The 15,796-nt window shown below is 37.5% G+C and overlaps 1 non-coding gene and 1 pseudogene across 1 annotated transcript; one reads left to right on the top strand and one right to left on the bottom strand.

The window, feature by feature from the left end:
* Positions 1-131: 131 nt before the first annotated feature.
* On the bottom strand, positions 132-894 carry LOC110559190 (ribosome biogenesis protein NSA2 homolog; annotated as a pseudogene).
* Positions 895-14,747: 13,853 nt separating this feature from the next.
* On the top strand, positions 14,748-14,891 carry LOC132647558 (small nucleolar RNA SNORA48). Its single transcript, XR_009585918.1, has one exon. It is a non-coding gene; the product is annotated as a small nucleolar RNA SNORA48 (small nucleolar RNA).
* The last annotated feature ends 905 nt before the right edge of the window (positions 14,892-15,796 follow it).

Raw genomic sequence — 15,796 nt, 5'->3', positions numbered from 1 at the left:
TTCACAATTTTACTTCTTAATGACTGCACATGGGCTAAGGCTGCTTAGTGGATCAGAAGGATCACAGCGATGGTGTTTGCCTGACAGTGTGTAGTCTTTGGTTGTGGTTGGAGTGAGTGACTTGTATGCTGTCAAACCAGCAAAATCACATTTATGCACCCATTTTCAGGATTGTTGGGAACTTGGGTATACTTTCCCCAAATAACCTTGCTACCTTGTGTCACAAGGCCCAACTCACTCACATTTACTGCAATAACTGTACTTTGGTGATTACACCTAGAGTTGTATATATGGGGATGATGGATTCTTTTTCACACCAATATTGACAGGCAAAAAGTAGCTTTCAGGTCAGTATGTGAGATGAGGGCTTTTTTGAAATGGAGGCCCATTGGCCTGATGAACCTTTTATATTTAGGTGTTTTTTTGTAAAACCATCACCAGCAAAGCAGACTTTAGTAACTATCCTCTTCCACACTTTCTTTTTTCTCTTTCCTGTTCGAATAACTTTCAATACTTCTGTTTCTCCTTGGACATGGACTTTGGGTAGAGGGACTTTGCATTTTCTACCTTTTTCTTTCCGTTTCTGGTTAATCCTGCTGGAAAGCACTTTTGATGTCCCTCTCTGCCCAGCAGGTATGCAGGTACTGCTCCCTGAGGAGTCTTTTCATCATTCTTCTGTTTGGTGTTTCTCTTTTCTTGCATATTAATAGTCTTTTTCATTTATATTTTCTCTGCATGGTGCTGTTTATGGTAGAGCTTAGCCTTCAGGCCAATCTTTTTTTTTTTTCCTTCTTTGAAAGGCCTCTGGCTTTCTTTCTTTCTCTTTTTCTCATGGCAATTCAAATGATACCCATAACATTTATGGCGTAATTCAATATATTCACTTTGTGGCATGAAGACTGTGGTGGAGCAGCTGGCTTTGACCTCTTGGGTGCTGAAAACCTCTCCACTTCTGAGTCTCACTGGCCCACAAGCCTAGTTCCCTGAAATTTTCTTTCTTGTTTTAGACTTTGTGAGGTTTAGGTGTCAAGGTAACTGTAGCTTCATAGAATGAGATTGCGAATGTTCTTTCAGTTTATATTTTGTAGAGTAGTTTGAAGAGAATTGGTATTAGCTCTTCTTTGAAAGTCTGATAGAATTCTGCACTGAAACCCCTTGACCCTGTTTTTGCTTGTGTTATTGTTGTCAGAAAATGTTAATGACTGATTTGAGCTCCTTAGAGGTTATAGTTGTATTCAGATTGTTAACCTGATCTTGATTTAATGTTGGTAAATTGAATCTATTAAGAAAATTAAAAAAAAAAAACAGAAAATTTTCCATTTCATTTAGATTTTCCAGGTCTGTGGAATATAAGCTTTTAAAGTAAGATCTAATGATTCCTTGAATTTCTTCAGTGTCTATTGTTATGTCTCCCCTTTCATTTCTAATTTTGCCAGTCTGGGTACTGTCTCTTTGCCTTTGAGTTTGATTAGCTACTTACCAGAGGCCTGCCTACCATGTTTATTTTCTTAAAGAAGCAGTTCTTGTTTTCATTGATTCTTTGTATTGTTCTCTTTATTTTTAAGTTTTTTACTTCACCCATGAGTTTGATTATTTCCTGCCATCTATTCCTCTTTTTAATTTAGAGCGTTCAGATGTGTAAATAAGCTGCTAGCATATGATTTCTCCATTCTCTTTATGAAGGCACTTAATGCTACAAACTTTTTTCTTAACATTGCTTTCATTGTGTCCCATAAGTTTGGATATGTTGAGATATCATTTTCACTGAATTCCAAAAAGTCTTTATTTATTTCATTATTTCTTTTCCTATCCAGTGGTCATTGGGTAGGGAGTTGTTCAGTTTCCAGGAGGTGGTAGGGTTTATGTTGTTTCTGTTGTTGAGTTCCAGCTGTTATCCATGGAGGCCTGTAAGAGACAAGGGGTTATTTCAATTTTCTTGTGTCTGTTGAGGCTTGTTTTGTCACTGAACAAATGGTTCATTTTGGAAAAGGTTACATGAAGTGTTGAGAAGAAGTATATCCTTTTGTGTTTGAGTGAAATGTTCTGTAGGTATCTGTTAGGTTCATTTGAGTCATAATGTCACTTAGTTTTATTTTTATCTGCTTAGTTCTGTCTCTCTGACCTGTCCGTTGGTGAGAGAAGGGTGATAACTCTCCAAATATTAATGTGTGGAGTTCAATGTGTGATTTAAGCTTTAGTAATGTTTCTTTTATGAATATAGGTGCCCTGGCATTTGGGAATTGAGAAGTCATCTTAGTGTATTTTTCCTTTGATGAACATGAGCTATCCTTCCCCATATCTCTTGATCAAAATAGACTTTGATTAAAAGCCTATTTTGCCCATAAGTCTCAGTCAGCATCTGCAGTGATAGCCTGCAGGGCAGAGCCTTTCAGAGGTCCTCTGTGTCAGGCTCCTGACTTGTTCCCTCTTTTCTCCTTCTTGTGATGTCCATCCTTTTTGCCTTTCTGGATAGGAATTGAACATTTTAGCAAGAGTCCTCCCTCTTGATTAGTTTCTTTAGGTGTACAGCTTTTAGTAGATTTTGTTATACCCAGTTCGCGAGCCCCCAAAAGATCTCCAGGAATCGACTCCGTTGCAAAACTCATAAGGGTCTTTTTATTGTGAATTACAAGCTGCAGCTTGGGCCTACACAGCCCCACCGCCAAAGTCGTGGGAGCTGAGCGCGCCGCCCCAGGTTAGTTGGGTGATTTATAGATTACTAACCTAGAAGGAAATGAGAATTATTTGACCAAGGTTCCCTTTTTTTTTTATCCATACCAAGATGGCGGTCACATTATAAAATCACATGGTAAAGTCAAGATGGCGGCGAGACACTGAGGCACTTCATACCACGTGGTAACCTATACATATGCATTTACAGATTTAATAAACACATAGGCACACATTTTAAACAAGTTTTGTGAGGCCTTTCAGAACAGAAAACAGAAGGTAGACACAGATACTGCACAGAGACAAAAAAACACCCACCAGCTGGCCAAATTTCCCTAGACCAAAACTGACTGACTCTTACAGAAATTCCTCCAAGGCCCAAGTCCCTTCCTGGGTAAGGTACTGTAAAGACAGACCTTCAGATTCCCACTCTGGCTCCTCTGCCACAAAATCCTCAGAGTGGTGGGTGGCTCTAGACCACCTCCAGATACTGATGAAGTTGGGGGACGTTTCTCCCAACTTCAGTGACTGTGATTGTTTGACACGTCTGTCCAAATCACATTAGACACTCATACAGATGCCTCGAGGCAGAACAGAATTCAGAAAATAGGTGCCAACAGGAACACTGCACACCGCACAAAGCGACAATGACCGAGACTGAGATACAGACACCACACTTACCAGCTGGTATAAGACCCTCCGGATCAGTCCTGATGTCTTGGGGGGCCCTGGAATCTCGGTGGGACCTTCAAATGTTATACCCAGTTCACGAGCCCCCAAAAGATCTCCAGGAATCGACTCCATTGCAAAACACATGAGGGTCTTTTTATTGTAAATTACAAGCTGCAGCTTGGGCCTACAAAGTCCCACCACCAAAGCGATGGGAGCTGAGCGAGCCGCCCAAGGTTAGTTGGGTGATTTATAGATTCTGATCCATCCCAGCATGCCCAAGGTAGGGGCAATTCCTTCCTGGCAAGCATCTATTGGTCAAGATGCTACATTTTGAATCAATTGGCTATAGGAAGGCTCCCAGACCATTAATGACCAGGTGTCCCTCCCTAGAAGGAGGGTCCAGTTTCCTAGCAACTGTATCTCTAGTGGGTGGGAAAAGAATGCAGCGAGGTAGCTCTCCCTCTCAGGGCATTTACTAACTACTTTACCGCACCTACTCTACCGTCTTAACGATCGCTGCTACTCGCTGCTACTTTATCTTTTGGTCTGTCAGTTTATCCTATGTTATATGTCTACATGAGTAAGTATATACCGTGTGCATCTTTCTGCTTCTGGGATAGCTCACTCAGGATGATCTTTTCCAGATCCCACCATTTACCTGCAAATTTTATGATTTCCTTGATTTTTATTGCTGAGTAATATTCCATTGTGTAGATGTACCACAATTTGTGCATCCATTCCTCCACTGAGGGGCATCTGGGCTGTTTCCAGCTTCTGGCTATTACAAATAAGGCTGCTACAAACATGGTTGAGCAAATGTACTTATTGTGTACTTGAGACTCTTTTGGGTATATGACTAGGAGTGGTATAGCTGGATCTTGAGGAAGTGTTATTCCTAGTTGTCTGAGAAAGTGCCAGATTGCTTTCCAGAGTGGTTGCACAAGTTTACATTCCCACCAGCAGTGGAGGAGGGTGCTTGTTTCTTATGCCTATTTGCTTGTAAAACCTCTTCCAGCCTTTTACTCTGAGGTAATGTCTACTTTTGTTGCTGAGGTGTGTTTCTTGTATGCAGCAGAACAATAGTTCATGATTTCACATCTACTCTGTTAGCCTGTGTCTTTTTATTGGTGAATTGAGTCCATTGATATTGACAGATATTAATGACCAATTATTATTGATTCTTGTAATTTTAAAATTGGTGGTATTAATGTGAGTGTGTGTGTGTGTGTGTGTGTGTGTGTGTGCTTCATTTTTACTTCTGGTGTGAAACTATTCATTTCCTGTATTTCCTTCTGTGTTGTTACCTTCATTGTGTTGGAGTTTTTCTTCCATTATCTTCTGTTGGGCTGAGTTAGTGGAAAGATATTATTTAAATTTGGTTTTGTCATGAAATATCTTGTTTTCTCCATCTATAGTGACTGAAGGTTTTGTAGGATACAGTAGTCTGGGCTGACATCTTTGTTCCTTTAGGATCTGCAAGATATTTTCCCAGGCCTTTCTACTTTTAAAGTCTCTGTTAGAAAGTCTGGTGTAATTATAATAGGTCTGCCTTTCTATTTCACTTGGCCTTTATCTTTTGTGAGTTTTGATAGTTTTTCTTTATTCTTTATGGCTAAAGTTTTGATTATTATGTGGCAGGAACATTTTTTGTTGTCCAATCTATTTGGTGTTCTATAGACATCTTGTACCTTTATAGGCATTTCTTTCTTTAGGTTAGAGAAATTTTCTTCTATGATTTTGCTGAAGATAGTTTCTGGGCCTTTGACCTGGGAATCTTCTCCTTTTCTTCCTATTAGTTATCGGTTTCATCTTTTCATAGTGTCCCAAATTTTCTGGATGTTTTGTGTTAGAAACTTTTTAAATTTATGACCAATGTATATCTTTTATGGTTGAGGGTCTCTCTTTGATCACTCAAGGTCTGTTGATGATGCTTGTATCTGTATTTCCTGTTCTCTTTCCTAGGTTTTTCATCTCCAGGATGACCTTAGTTTGTGTTTTCTTTATTGTTTCTATTTTCCTTCACAGGTCTTAAACACTTTTGTTCATTTTCTCCTCTTGTTTGCTTGTATTTTTCTGTATTTCTTTAAGAAATTAATTTATTCCTTCATCTGATTGTATATTCCTGTATTTCTTTGTGAGATTTGATTTAGTCATTTCCTTTTTAAAGGTCTCTACCATGTTCATAAGATTAGATTTAAGGTCTTTTTCCCACACTTTAGGTGTGTAAGTATATTCGGAGCTTGTTGTAGTAGGATAGCTTTGTTCTGATGAAGCTGGATTGCCCTGGGTTTTGTTGATTGTGTTCTTACACTGTCATTTAGTCATTTGGTTGCCCCTGGTATTGACTTGAGGGTCCCTGGTAGGCCCTGAGGGCTGTTGTCTCTGGTTGACCCTGATGGCTGCTATCTCTGTGATTGCAGGCAGAACTGGGACCCAGGAACTGGTGCAGAGGTCACAGAACACACCTCACCTGTTGCTGATAGTCCCAAAATGCTGTTTCTGGGACTACAGCAGAGCTGGGGCCAGGGAACTAGGAGGCAGACATTACAGGGCAGACCTCACCTTAGCTACCAGTCTTTGATGGCTTCTGCCTCTAGGATTCCAGACAAAGATGGGACCTGGGAACTTGACAATCAGTTTCTCTTCAATAAAATAACTGATTGTAGATGTCAATTACATAAAAAACACTTTCACAGCAACATTTACATTTTTGCTTAATTGTAAAAATGAGTACTGCATGTTAACCAAGTTGTCATGCATAACTCTCACATGTCACAGAAAACATTCTGATGCAAGTCTTCCTGCTATTGTCAGATTCCAACTGTCATTCTTCAGCCACTGGATTAATTAAAATAGACATATTGAAGATCTAGGGAATAAATACAAGAAATATCTGTACCTTTGAACACAGGCTTAAGTCACTGACTTACCTAATTCTCATCTATGTTAGTGGCATTTGTGGATGTTTCTGAGCTAGGAGCTGTATTGTGTGTGCTTATACAGAGGCAGGAGACCAACCACAGCTATTGTTTTCAGAAACTGTAAAGGCAAATACTATTTCAGTGAGGGTCTCATGGTCTCTTAATGCCTAGAGTTCACTAAATTGTCTAGAATGGCCTCTGACTGTGATCTGCCTGCCTACCCAGTACTGTCTACTACTGTCTACCCAGTACTGCACTTAAAATCCTTCACTTCCATACCTGGGTATTGCAATTTTAATGTAGAGTCTAGGTGACTGAGCTCAGGGCCTCATACTTACAAGACACACTTTTTTTCTATCACCTGGGATTCTTCAGCCATCTTTTTAGAATAAAAATAATTTCTTTAGTCAAGAGACCTGGGTGCTATTAAAATCTGGTGATGAATCTACTATTCTCCACTCTAGCTTATTCAACACGAGCAATTAATTATAAAAAATATTAAAATAGAAATACTTGTAAAATTGCTAATGATTTTGCATTAATTTTTTCCATGAACATAACCCAGAGCAATACCAGGGAGAGAAATTGGCCTATGTATAACCTAAAAATTCGATGCGATAGTCTTTCCATAATTGGCCTGATCATAGGAACCAGCATACTTCTTAGCACATTGTTTGATTAGTGAACAATGATTTGAAGTCTCTCATTAAATACAAAATTCTGCCTTTGGGAATATTTTAATCAGCTAACTCCAAAGCCTCTTAATAGGATATGGACAAAACATGAAGTTTAAAAGTAAAAGTTAGAAAAAAGATGTAGTGTTTTTATTTCTGTGTTTCAGTTACCTTACTCAGGATGATTATTTCCTGTTCAATCCACTTATCTACAAATTTGTTTTTTAACAGATAAATATTGTATATGTGTATTTGGTTTTTAATTACTCGTTAATTGCAAAAATTTTATTATAACATTACTCAATATTGGCAAACATTTAGGCTGCCTCCATTTTTAGGTATTGTTAATAGAGCAGCAATAAACATGGATGAGTAGGTATCTTTAAAGCAAGTTATAGAGTCCCACAAATATTTTATGAAGGTTCTTATTTCTCCCATCCTTGTCAGCATGTATTATCAGACAGGAGCTCCACAAGGAGAGGAACAGAACCAAGAATTCTGAGACTGATACTCCAACCAAGCATCATGCATGGAAATAACCTAGAAACCCTGCACAGACGTAGCCTTTGGCAGCTCAGTGTCCAAATGGGTTTCCTAGTAAGGTGAATAGGGGCTGTCATTGACATGAACTCAGTGGCTGGCTCTTCGATCATTTGTTTTCTTAATCTTAGGCACTTTGATGTGGGTAAAATGAGATTTCAAAATGTTTTTTAATTTATGTTCCACAATGACTAAGGATGTTGACCTAGTTTGCACTAAATCTGTAAGCATTTTTGATAGGATGGTTCTTTTCATGATCTTCATTCTACCAATCTATTATCATGGCGATTCTTTTCATTTTCAATTTGCCTCCTTTTCTTTCCTCATAGAATTAAAGGTTTTATTGCAGAACTCTTTCACTTTTTTTTAATTAAGTTGGTTCTAGTATTCTTGTTTGTTTAAGACTATTGTGAATAGGAGTGTTTCTCTGATTTTAATGCCATATTATCGGTATATAGAAGTGTTACTGATTTTTATATATTGATTTTATATTAAATACTTAGCTAAAAGTGTGCATCAGTCCTATGAGTTTTCTGGTAGAGTTTTCAAATTTCTTATAGGCTTTTATTTTTTAAATATAGAATTCTCTAGAACCAAAGAAGCCATATAATCTTCCTCATGGGAACTGTTACAGAGCAGACTGGCTACATCTATTCACTTCTATACACTGATATGTACAGATCTATAAATATTCACAGTACATAATATTTCAAGCAACAAGCACTTGGTAGGACAAAGCATATGTTCATAGTAGGTAGTTACATCATGTTAACTAGGGCTATACAATAAGTTATGTTTTCATTCATATGAAAATATGCTCATTAAGACTGCCTCTGACATAATCTGATTGGCCTGCTCTTTGATCACCTTCCCCTGACGGGGGAGTAGCCTTACCAGGCCACAGAAAATGACAATGCAGCCACTCCTGATGAGATCTGATAGACTAAGATCAGAAGGAAGTAGAGGAGGGCCTCCCCTATCAGTGGACTTGGGGGGGGCATGCATGAAGAAGAGGGAGGGAGGGTGGACTAGGGAGGGGAGGAGGGAAGAGCTTGGGAGGATACAATGTGAATAAAGTATAATTAATAAAAAAAAGAAAATATGCTCTTTAAATTAAATAACCATTTTTGCCAAAAAGTAGTCTAATTTTCATTTTACAAGATTACATTATTGATTGAATCAATGTTGTAGTACAATTTTACTTTGATTTTTACCAACAGGACATTTGTACTTTTTTCTCTGAGATGAAGTCTCATTATGTAGCTATGGCTTGCCTGGGACTCATTATATAGACCAGGATTGCCTTGAAGTTACAGGCCTGTCTCTGTATCATGAGGGCTGTGATTAAAAGTCGGTGTGCATCACCATATTTGCTTAATTCCCAACTATTTAATCACAATTGCTATCATACTAATTAAGAATTTTAACATTTGAGATACATTAATTTTCCTATTTCTCTTAGATAAAGAAGAAAATCAGCAAACAAATCACTAAGCCCCTTTTTTCCAGTGGATTCTTTTCCTAGGTTTTACTTATAATGAAGGCACACATAAGTTGAAATACTCAAAAAAATCTTAGCTATATTTTGACCATCAGTCAGTAATTGTAGGAGAAAGAAAGAGTTACTACTGCAAATACAGTCATTTATTCTGCCTTATTGTATATCAATTAAGCTGTTGCTCTCTTCCTTGTTTCTTATTTTAAATGAACTCTAGCAGATAAAAAGACCGCATATCAACGAATACCATTTAGATTTATTTTCTATTTTTTTAAATTATTATCATTTATTATCATTTGTATCCCAGCTGTGACCTCTCAATCAGGTCCTCTCAATCTCGCCCTCCCTCCCTCTTCTCTCCCTGTGCTCCTCCCCTAGTACACTGATAAGGGAAGACCTCCATCCCTTCTATCTGACCTTAGCCTATCAGTTCTCATTGTATTCCTCTGTGGCCTGACAAGGCTGCTCTCCCCCAGGGGGAGGTGAGTAGAGAGTCTGCCATGGAATTCATTCCAGAGATAGCCCCTGTTCCCCTTACTAGGAAACCTACTTGGAGACTGAGTCTGTAGACTACATCTGAGTCATTTATTTTCTGAAGTACAGATCTCAGAGTATCATGTTCCCAATGCTGAGTTCAGCGGGTGATTATTTTATTACGTTGTTTGTGGGGATTGTCTGTCAATCGAGATCAAATGCACTTGTGCTCAACAGCACTAGTGACTGTTGCTCAGAGCCACACCCTGGGGAAAACAATGAGAACTCTCCTTCTTTCTTTTTAGATGTTTTTCTTTTTCTCTGTGCTTTTCCCTGAGTAGGCACAACCTACTTCTTGCCAACAGAGAGTTATTTCTTTGCTCACTCATCTGTTTTATCCCTATTTTACTATGTGAATTGCTGAGTTAAGTGTCAAAGCAAATGAAATATCTCAAACAGCAAAATATCCAGGGAGTATAACTTCATCCAAAAATAATATAATTGGCAAGGTGATGAGTATATTGAATATAACAAACAGTAGATGCTTTCGGAACAAAGGGGAAACTAGAGGGCTCTGTTCAAGATGGTCACATTCCAGACACTTAGCACCACTTGTTACAGTTACAAAGGGACCAACCTTCTGGACAAAGCCAACACTTGCTTCGTACATCCATATTCATGTTCTAAAAAATATTTACCTCTGAGGCACTGTAACAAGGCATAGATACCTGATGCCTGGTAGATGAAAGCCAGGTCATTACATGGATTTTTTAGCAAGTCCTCAATCAACCAACCAAGTTGTGACCAGCGTTACTACTCTGATGAAAAGACAGATGAGAGACCCTAGTAGCTGGTATAGGTGGAGTTTCCATAACAAAGCACACAGTACGAGGCTGTACACAGAAGATTCGGAAACCTAAGCATAGCTGTCCTGAGCTACAGAGTGATAAGTGGTCCTTGCATGTGTGAATCTGTAGCCTTGAAAACACCAATCTAGAAAATCAATTCCTGTGACCTAAAATTTCAAAATAGCAAGTAGTTCTGAGCCCCTGTAATGAAAATCAGAGGCAACAACACAGACCACCAAAACAAAGAAAATAGAAAACAGACAGACAGTCTTGATTTTAGTGGTAAGACTAAAGGAGAAAATGTGCTTCTATCTAAAGATGAGAAAGACATCTGAGATCAAACTTTTGAAGAAACATTATACACTAAGATAAAATATTGAAAGGGCTTGGAAGAGGGATTGTACACCGGATTAGAAAGCACAGAATCTAGAACCCCTCATAAGTCAACTCAATTTATTATTATATAAGTTTTACTTTGATACCAAAACCAGAGAAATACTCTAATACAAGGCCGTCAAATAATATTTGTGAACAAGAATGTTAACAATCTTTCTAAGGAAACCCTGTTGTTTTTTAAAATCAATAGTATATCATGACCAGGGACATTTTATTCAAAGAAAACAAGATTGTTTTAGCTATTAAAAATAAGTCAATGTATTTCACCATGAGTGGAAACAAGCTCTTTTTGCAAGTAGGCATGTTTATCCAGAACCTCAGCATTTGACCTAATTTAAGAACAGTGTCTGTGATAGTTTAATTAGCAAATGATCTAAAAATGTAGTTTTTCTGGATTTAGGAAGAACCCATGCCCAGTGACTGGCATTGCCAGAGAAGATAAGGGAAAACAAAAGTGCTTTAGACACAAAGAGATGTACATGGAACAGTATCAGTTGTGTCCATACTTCACACCATGAACCTAGTGACACCAGGAGAAGCCCGAAGTTAGAAAGAGTATACATCAAAATGACCAGAAGGATGTGTCCTGTAAATACACTGATACCAGAACTCTGGATTCCAGAAATGTGGCCTGATAACACATTGGCTTCAGACCTCTTGCTTCAAAATCTATTGGAAGATAAATTTTTATTATGTAAGTCACTGAATTGTCCTCAGTACTCTATCAGCTATAGAAATGCAGTAAAAACAAAACTGTCATTGAAATGCATTCATGGAAGTTTCAAAGTTATCACACATCTATAATAACAATAATAAAACCCTCAACATATAAAACAGGAGAATTTTCTCAATCTATTATTAGTACCTTTAAAAAAACTAATAGTTTATATAAAATGTAATGCTTAAAATTGAAAACTTTTCCCCAGTTTCATGGAAAATACTATACTTCTACTCAGTGTATCACTTTTTATGGATCAATTTTGAAAAATTAAAAAGTTTCTCTTACACAGTTAACACTGTCTCTGTTAGTGTAAACCTGAAATAATCCAGATAACATGAATATCTAAATGAAGTTATATATTTATTTTAATAGAACCATTTCATTATAATGAGTTCCTACATGCAAAAATCATCACACAATTTAAGGAAGCTAATCAAACACCTGTCTACATCCAAAGTTTACACATCCTAGTCAAATTCTATAGCATTATAATGGTCATTCTGAAACCATGGACCTTCACTTAGGGTTTTATACTTTAACTCTCAACTAAATTTTATTTATTCTTTATTTTTATGGTTCTTGTTATTTCACTATTCAGAAAATTAAACTCAACGTAACAACAAACTATTATAGATTTAAATTGGAAGAATAATTGCTTAGTGACCTCTTTCATGGCTTATTTGTCATTTGGACAACATTATTAATATTGGGAGCAAGTGAATTTATTGATCTCACAAAACCGCTGCATACATGTTTTACCATTGTTCTAAGCTGTCTCCTGTAGATCCAAGATGCAGTTAAAAATGTTCGCATACAATTTTCATACTATAATCCCCAGGTTTTTAGTACTATAGATATCCTTAGCAACACAACACATACAATATAAAATATTTATACATTATTTATGAGATATCATTATTATATTAAAATAATTAGCAAGGGCTATTTAACTGCACTAAGGATTAACAATTGACAGGACTTTGGGAACTAGAGAGACAAACACTGTAATTTCCATTAGAAATAATAAATGGTTATGGTCCCTTTGGAGAACAATTTTATAACACATACTAATAGCTATAAGAACTTTTATAGCCTTAGGGCTAAGAAACTTAAGCAGAACTATAGTCTAAAGAAATCATTATGCATCTAATTTTACCCTTTAAAGGAAAGGAAATCATTTATATGTAATTGTATACTGTGTGCTGTACAGTAGAAAAAGGTGGAAAGATATTTCAGGTCTCATGTTTTCATTTACTGGTGCATATGATGGATTGTAAAGACTGAAATATTATATAGCTATAAAGTATCAAAATTCTACACTCTGTCAATAGCCAGAGAAGAATATAGAAGTACCTCATGGAGAAGTACCATAGTAATAGTATGGGTGCTTTCGCTTTAAGAAGAATGGTCAGGGCTTCTAGGTCCTCTCCTGTCAGTGGACTAAGGGAGAGGCATAGAGGGAGAAGGAGGGAGGGTGGGACTAGGAGGAGACAATGGAGGGGTCTATAGCCATGATACAAAGTAAATAAATTGTCATAAATAATGAATAAAAATTAAAAAAAAACAGGAATGGTCAGGGCTAGTGTATGGAGCATTCTAAAAATGTTTTCCTACCATGTGCAAAGTCATGGGTTCAATCCCCAGTACCTTGTACAATATAAAATGTTCCAATAGTTTTGAGTCCTTCTTGAACACTCCTTAACATTACCAGATTCATGGGCATAAGACCTTGCAGATCATACATTAGAGTAGTCCCTTCCTTCAAAATCACGATAGTTAATAATTTTGTGGATTTGTGAGAAGTAACAAAAACAATAACAAACTCAATATACAAATGAGTACAAAGGTGCCAATATTAATCAAAAAGTACAATGTAAAAAGAAGACTGCATTGTGCTTTAGAAATAAAGAATGCACAAGATGACTCTGTGTGCCATTCTAGTGCTTCTGTCAATGCCCCTGTTTTTTCACATTGCACACCACAAAAGCCTGGCTTCTGACCTATGGAACGTATCACAGAAGCAGAGGTCAGAAGCTAGCTTTATGCTTGATAGGGCACCATATTCCAGGTTTGATTAAAATATTTTTCCATATGAATGAGTTTTATAGTTAGTGTAGAAACTGATAATAGTCAATAAAAATTACCTATCTCTGAATCAGACAACTCAGCTATGTGCCTTGGTGTCTTTCTCTAGGAGGCAGGTAACATTGACAACAAAGATGAACCAAGATTTTAGGGAAAAAAATCCATAACAGTTATAATATCTTCCAGGACATTTTCCAATTATGCAAATGGACCTTTTTCTTTGTACAAAATCATACTCACTTTGTACTAGTGCCACTCAGGTCTTCAGAAACAACAAATGAAACTGTTTTTGCATCGGGGATTATATGTGAGGTGAGGTACATGAGAGGGTGCAGATATTCAAAATGTGGCTAGGCCTTTACTAAAGATGTCCCATCTCAGTTCATCAGAACTGGTACCAGATTTGACTCTATTACTTGCAACACTGGATGCTTTGATGGGTAACATGAAGACTTTGATTTTATTAACAGCCTTTGTCTTTTGCTGAGCACTGATTATTCTGAAAACCTCTCTAAGAAATACAAGGGTACAATCTTACTCTTGACTATTTATATTTTCCATTCAACCATGCAAGGTATAAATGTTTGTGTAATGCCATAACACAGGATTAAAAACAATGAACTATCAAAATAAAACCACCATGTAAAAATCCTAAGTGTGATTTGCCAGCTTTGTGTTAAATAACATTCTCAACACAGTGGTTTCAGTGTGAATAGCTTAATATGGAATATTTTACCCTTCAGGAGGTTGAAGATTAAAGGGAAGTTAGTATTAGCTGCAAACACTGGCTAAACAGCATTTCTATGTGAAATGACACTGCAGAATCACTGCACTATGGAAGCCTAAAGCAGATTTAATATCCTGAGGGAAGAAATAAGGGGATAATTGTACCTTGAGTTGAAGTCAAAGGTAAATATGATTTAGAAAGTTAATTCATCCAAATCAAAAAAATGCAGGGAAATGTGATGTGCAAAAGCACAGACCTTAGAAAGTTCCATTCTGGAGACTGTCAGTCAGTTACTGATGGCTGTAGTATTCCCTAGTATACTACATTGGAGAGATGTTAGAGAAAAAAATAGTGAGTAAAGACTGATTTTAAAACTCTCTACTAGGGAAGCTTAAGAAAATATTTTGTTGAATATCAGGGCCATGTATTTTTATAAGGAAAGGCAAAGTTTTAGTCACTCTAAGTACAGCAGATATTTGCAGTTAATCTTTAATTTAAGTCCTTTGTTAAAAAAACACCACACTCCCTGGCAATTGGCAAAGGGACACCATGTTGGTAGTGTAATTCTTATATCATTCAGGGGCAGAGCAATTGGCAGTCCTTTGTTCATCTAGCTTGATACCTGGCTTAGTGGCCAAAGGTGTCTTATACCTAAGGTCTCATAAAAATCAAATCAAATCAAATCCTAGCAGCACAGTGCAGGAGAAGGAAGACAGACAGAGACTAGAAGACTCCCACGCCACACACAGACCAGTGCACGGCACAGATGGACCATTGGTACCCACTTGCTGCCACATGATGCAGCATGGATGAAGGATGTCATCCAGGGACTGCCCAACCAGCTGTGTGACCAGCCTGCAGCAGTAGCCACCACCATGTGCAAATATGTTGGTATAATGTTCTTCTGGAATGTATACACCTTACCCTTGTTCATTTAAATGCTGATTTCTCTCCCCAACTATCTGGTTTCAATATGGGCATTGCATTACTTATTCTAAGCATCACCTTTCTCACTTTTGTGTAAACATGCCACCATTTGTTCTCTAAATTGTCAATTAAAACAACAAGCCACAATGTTGAGCAATGGAGTGGATAGGGTGGGACATCCTGGTTCAGAGTGGCAGGAGAGGAAGGGAGCAGGAGAAGAGGAAGGAGTAAGAGAGAGAGGAGTAGGAGCCAGGAAAGGAGAAGCTTGAAGAGAGGTCTTGGAATGACATGGATAAATAAACCGAACCTAAGATATCACTAAAAGCAACTATAATGGGTGAATCTGAATGGTAGGAACTATGAGGGCTTGGAGGTTTAGGAGGGAGTAACTATTGCCCAGCATTTTGCTCTAGGTTAACTAAATAAATCATAGTTTCTGTGTGGTGATTTGGTTATACTGCTGTCTTATTAATATTAATATTAATGACAAAATGCAACAAAAGTATGTGGTGATTAGATGGGAGAGAAAAAGAAGTGGAGCAGCTTGAGCATTATGAAGAGAGCTGGAACTGCAGACTCAAGGGGTGCAGAGGAGGAGCCTGCTGTGAGTTGCCAGCTCCTCCATCTGGGCCTGTGATGAAGT

This window comes from Meriones unguiculatus, chromosome 14 (assembly GCF_030254825.1).
Source record: "Meriones unguiculatus strain TT.TT164.6M chromosome 14, Bangor_MerUng_6.1, whole genome shotgun sequence".
Lineage (NCBI taxonomy): Eukaryota > Metazoa > Chordata > Mammalia > Rodentia > Muridae > Meriones > Meriones unguiculatus.
The sequence above is the reverse complement of the archived record's forward strand: the minus strand, read 5'-3'. Positions and strand labels throughout refer to the sequence as shown.